The sequence below is a fragment of the Elephantulus edwardii genome, unplaced genomic scaffold (genome assembly GCF_000299155.1).
Source record: "Elephantulus edwardii isolate Elephantulus edwardi_28Jun2011 unplaced genomic scaffold, EleEdw1.0 scaffold00131, whole genome shotgun sequence".
Lineage (NCBI taxonomy): Eukaryota > Metazoa > Chordata > Mammalia > Macroscelidea > Macroscelididae > Elephantulus > Elephantulus edwardii.
In genome coordinates this window covers 7,019,779-7,025,347 of record NW_006399881.1, presented here as the reverse complement: position 1 = coordinate 7,025,347, position 5,569 = coordinate 7,019,779, and positions in this window count along the sequence as shown.

Genomic DNA, 5,569 nt, shown 5'->3' with positions numbered 1-5,569 from the left:
GTATCTCCCAGTTTTCAAAGCATTTTGATTTCTTTTTCCCAACCTATGCTGCTCTGACAACACTGGGCATCTGAAAAGTGAGCCCACCTTTGGCATCTGCTCCAATATGTATGTAGAAGGAATGTGGCACTACACAACACAAAATCACCCACCCCCACCACAAGCTGGCATATCAGGAGAGAGGGAATTGACTGAGTCAGAGAAGCACAACTTTAAAAATCTACTTTCTTGCTCCTAAGCCCAATGAGAATTTGAACCAAGTCTAAATAAAGCCAAGTTCTGCTCCTTTGAGTAGCTGAATGGGTAAGAAATTATCACAAAATTATTCCTGGGAAAAAACCTTATTCAGTGACAATATCCTGTAACTAGTGATGCGCACACAGATTTGTGAAAACACTAAAGCCCACTGCACTGTATGGGATTGTTATGGCAGGTGAAATTGTATGCTGGTCATATTTTTAATGTCAGTCAAACTGACTGGGAGAGATCCATATTTGTTTCCATTTTAAAAAAAAGTATAAATTCTCCAAAAGAATATATAAATAATTGAAAATATCATTAATTCATACGGAAACAAAATATTACTGAATATTATTTAAAAATGGTTGGAAAGGTACATCAAAGGGAACTGCCAGAAAGTCAAGCTGGATTCAGAAGAGGCATAAGGGATATCATTGATGATGTTGATGATGTCAGATTAATCGTGGCTGTCAGCTGAGCATACTAGAAAGATATTTATTTATTTATTCTATTGACTATGCAAAGGTACTGACTTTGTGGATCATAACAAATTACAGCTAATGTTGAGAACAATGGGAATCCCAGAACACTTCATTGTGCTCATACAAAGAGAAGGACACAGCTGTCTGAACAGAACAAGGGAACATTACATCAGGAAAGGTGTGTATCAGGGTAGTACCTTTTCTCTGTATCTATTCAATCTCTATGCTGAGCAAATCTTGAGAAGCTGGATTGTATGAAGATGAATGTGACATCAGGATTGGAGGAAGACTCATCAACAACTTGCATAATGCAGATGGCACAACCTTGCATGCAGAAAGAAGACTTGAAGCACATGCTGCAGAAGAACAAAGGCAACAAACAGCCTTCAGTATGGATTACCTCTCAACATCAAGAAAACAAAAATCCACAATGTACATTAATATAAACATTATGTAAGAATGATGATGGTGTGCAAACTAATTTAAAAAAATACAACAAGAATCCTCATCACTGGACCAACAAGGCAACATTCATAGATGGAGTAAAGATTGAAGTTGTCAAGGATATAATTTTACTCAGATTCCACAATTAATATCCATGGTAGCAGCAGTTAAGAAATTGTTGCATTGGGGAAATCTTGAAAGGATCTCTTGACTAAAAGGGCAAGGATGTCAGTTTAAAGACTAAGATGCACTTGATCCTAGCCATAATCTTTTCATTTGCTTCCCATGTATCTTAAAGAGGAACAGTGAATGAAGAAAACTGAAGAATTGAGGTCTTTGAATTGTGATGTTGCAGAATAGGACCAGATATACCATGAACTGCCAAAAAAATCAATGTCTTGGAGGAAGCACAGCTAAAGTGCTTCTCAGAAGTGGACTGGGGGATGGGGAGAGGGAGGAAATTGGGCAACAATTAATCCTTTTAAAGAGAAAAGCAAACTGGGGGGGCATAGGGAGGAAAATGTACAATGATGAATGAATGGAAATCCAAGTTTTCTGTAAACTTTCGTTAAAATATTTTTTTCGTTAAAATATTATTAATAATTTTTTAAAAAGTAAAGTATTTCTGAGAGGCAAGAATGGTGAAATGTATATATGACTTCAGGCATATACTCAGGAGGATTCAATCTTTGGAGAAAGACATCACAATGGGAAAGGTGGAGGGTCAGAAAAGAGAGGAAGATCCTCAACAAGATGGATTGACAGCATGTACCACAAAGGGTTGGAACATTACAGAGATGGTGAGGACGATGCAGGACAGGGTGTTCTTCACAGGGTCATTTTCAACTGTAGTCGTGGACTTGACTGAACTTAACCACCACCAACATATTCTTAAAAGTCAGCACAGTCCTAGTCCTTCACAGCTCTAAGCACCTGATCTAGTAAAACACTGTTGCTGCTCCTCAGGCAGAAGAGCTTCTCAATTGCCCCTGGGTCTGCCAAAGGCAAGGCCCTGGAGTTAAACCTGGCTCTGCCAAGTTCCTGTGTGCCCCAGGGAAAGTTACCTCCTCACACTTACCTTACACACCAGAAAAGTCTGAGAATCAGATACAAAAAAGCATGTAGCAAGAATGCAGCAAATGCTTGCTGCTAAGGTCTGCACCAAAGCTTAAACCACACAGAGGCTGGCTGTTTTCCATATCGTGTGATTACACCATATCCCAGGGGTGCCATCAGCTCAAGCTCCTTGGCCACTGTTACCAAGGCTGTGTCTAAACTTTACTTCAACCTTGATCTATCATTGATCTCCATGCCTTAGATCCCACTCTACGTCTGAGGGTGCCTTTCCCTTTGGTTTCGATCTGATGTACGCAGGGTTATTAGGAGTTGAAGTCACCTTCACGGCACCTAACAATAATCTCCATCCCCTTAGAGAGGCTATAAACTCAGGTGAGCCTCATCAGGGGAAGCAAAATCACATACTGTATTTCCACAAGTCCTATATCTTACACATCTTGGGTATACTGGTGATTTTGACTTCTGTTTTGAACTTTTAAGTTCTTTAGTCTTTGCAATCACTTGCTATGCATCAAAGAGCTGGACAATGACTAGGAATGATAGAAGGAGAATTGAGCTGTGGTGCTGGAGAAGAGTACTGAATATCATGGACTGCTAGGAGAACAAACAGGTTTGTCCTGGAGAGGGTGAAGCCAGGCTGCTCCTTGGAGGCAAGGATTCTTTGGACATGTTGCAAGGAGAGACCAGTCCTTGGAAAAGGATGTCATGCTTGGGAGGGTGGAGGGACAGCGCAGGAGAGAAAGAACCTCTATGAGTTGGATTGATTCAGTGACTGGGGTAACAGGGGTAGGTGTGTTGGAGACCGTGAGATTGGCACAGAATAGAGCAGGGTTTAGGGCTGTTGTACATAGGGTCGCTATGAGTAGACAGCACATAAGTTCTTTAGTTTTGTGTGAATTCTCTTACATGCACTTTACAGTATTTTCAAACTGTAACACTGAAACCTACTTGACTGGAAATTCATTTGCAAATGCTGCCCAAACATGAGTGCCGTCCAATGGCAGCCTTCTTCACATGACTAAGTTTTCCATCCAAGCACGTGCTATGTATTTCAATTTACATCTATTTTAACATCCCTCTGTCAAGTTTTAAGGTTTGGCTTAGCTCATTTCCAGGAATGTTCTAGTTTTTGTTGGGCTCGATCTCTGGTTTATTGCTAATGTGTAAAGAAAAGTGTTGGTTGCTTATTTAGTAATTTACTTCCGTATGAAAGTATTCTAACAGGGTTTTTTGTTTCTCTTGGGTTACCCCAGAAAACGAGTCTTCTCCCTTTCTACTATTTTGAAGAGTTCTCACATAACTGAGGAGTGGGACTGGAAACTGTGTTGTGTCCAATGTAATGGGTTGTTGATACTTATTTTAGAGCTAGAACCATCTCATAGCCGACCCTTCAGTGGGTTCTCACAGGCTATAAACTACACAGGAGGAGAAGGCCAATCTTTTTCCCACTGAGCAGCTGATGGATTTGAACTGCATGTTCTGAGGTTGGCAGTGCAACCATTTGCCACTAAGCCACCAGAGAGCTCCATTTTTCCTCTAAAAACACATGAGTTCTTTACATTAAGCTTTCTTGCAGTGTTCGCAATAAATAAATTTATTTATTTAAGCTTACTTGCAATGTTCACAAATGAGAAAGTGTTCTTCAGGATGACTGGCCACCACTGCACACACAATGGCTAGAGCATATGGCGAAAGAAGATGCTACTAATGTCTCAAGTGTGAAATAAGCAGACTGTCCATTCTTGTCCTAGACTACACATTTTGTCCACAGAAGTGGGATGAATTTCAATGACTGAACCCTTGGTTTCAAGGGTTAACCTAAAGTTTCCATGATGGTTCTGAAATCCTTTCTAGTTCTGGCTCCTTGTCTTGGATGGTACTGTGTGGCTGTGGTTAAGCCAGATAAAAAAATCAAGTCAGTTACAAAAAAACCTCAACTGGGTTTCATCTTACTTTAAAATAAGGGTCAAAATTCCCACTGTAATTGTATTTAAACATGAAGTTTCTATGTGAAATGTTTTTTGTAGGTTACCCTTGGGTTTAAGTTCATCTTACACAGCTAGAAACACCTTGCCTCAGAGGTTTAAAAGAAAAGATATTTGACTGTTCTATAATCAGCTTTTCTTGGAACTAAAAATACAATACTTTAAAAAATTGGTTAGCCATATAAGTTTTTTGTTTTGTTGATTTTTTTCCCTCAAAAGGAAAGATTTTTTAAACTGTATTTGGTTTCAGGACTTTTTATCATTGAATGTAAACAAACAAAACACTAGCAAGCCATCAAGACTCTTCCATGAAGATGTATTTCATGTTAAACACAATGTACACATCATGCAAATGAGGCAACACCACTGTGACAATGGTACTACAAAGAACAACAGATCACAACAAAACATTTAGCAGAATAAAGCTGTAATATGGTGATATTTTTGTTTTTGAGAGATAGAACCATGCTATAATATTCTGTGTGCTTGTCATAGAAGGGATTCTCCTCCCTGATATTTATCAAGATAAATGGCACTGCATCATTGGAGGCATAGATTTTATTTAGAATACATACATACATACACAAACATACAGAGTTTCCAGAACTAATAAATTCTTTAACTGTAGTTGCTTCTAAAAGCACATGAACAAGATTATTATTGATACTTCTTTATACCTCCTGGTTGCACATCTCTTCCAGAATTATCAATCTTTCCAAAACTTTCATTATACAAGTTTTTTTAAAAAGTTTCAAAGAAGATCATTTTAAACTTAAAGTCACATTTTTTCCTTGCCACAAAAAACAAAATTAAGGGAAAAATACTATTATATGGCATAAAATATGTGGCATATACATTCTATTGTCATTTTTCCTGCTGTTCACATGTCTTTATGGTAAAGTTTATTAAAGTGACATATTGGCTCCAATTCAGGGCCCCTAATTTCATCACTATGGTCTTCATTTGGTCCTGGTTTGAGTAGAGTTGAGCAAACACAGGAACAAACCCACAAACAACATCTCTAAGGTCCAAGAGAAAGCAATACTAACACTATGAAAGCCAACAACCAACTACCCGTATATGAAACATATTATTTGTTCATTCATTCAAACCAAGAGCCACTCAATGGTGTACAGTGAATATAGTTTGGAAATTGTAAGGTGCAACATGAAAGGGTCTTGCTATCTTTAATTGCCCATGTATCTAAGAATAAACACAGTAGTACAAAAGCATTATATACGGTTTAATTACTTCCTAACTCAACCAAACTTACTACTTTAGCTCCCAAAGAGTACTGTGAGGCGATGCATCTTGCAGGTGGCTAAGTTTAATATTAAAAAG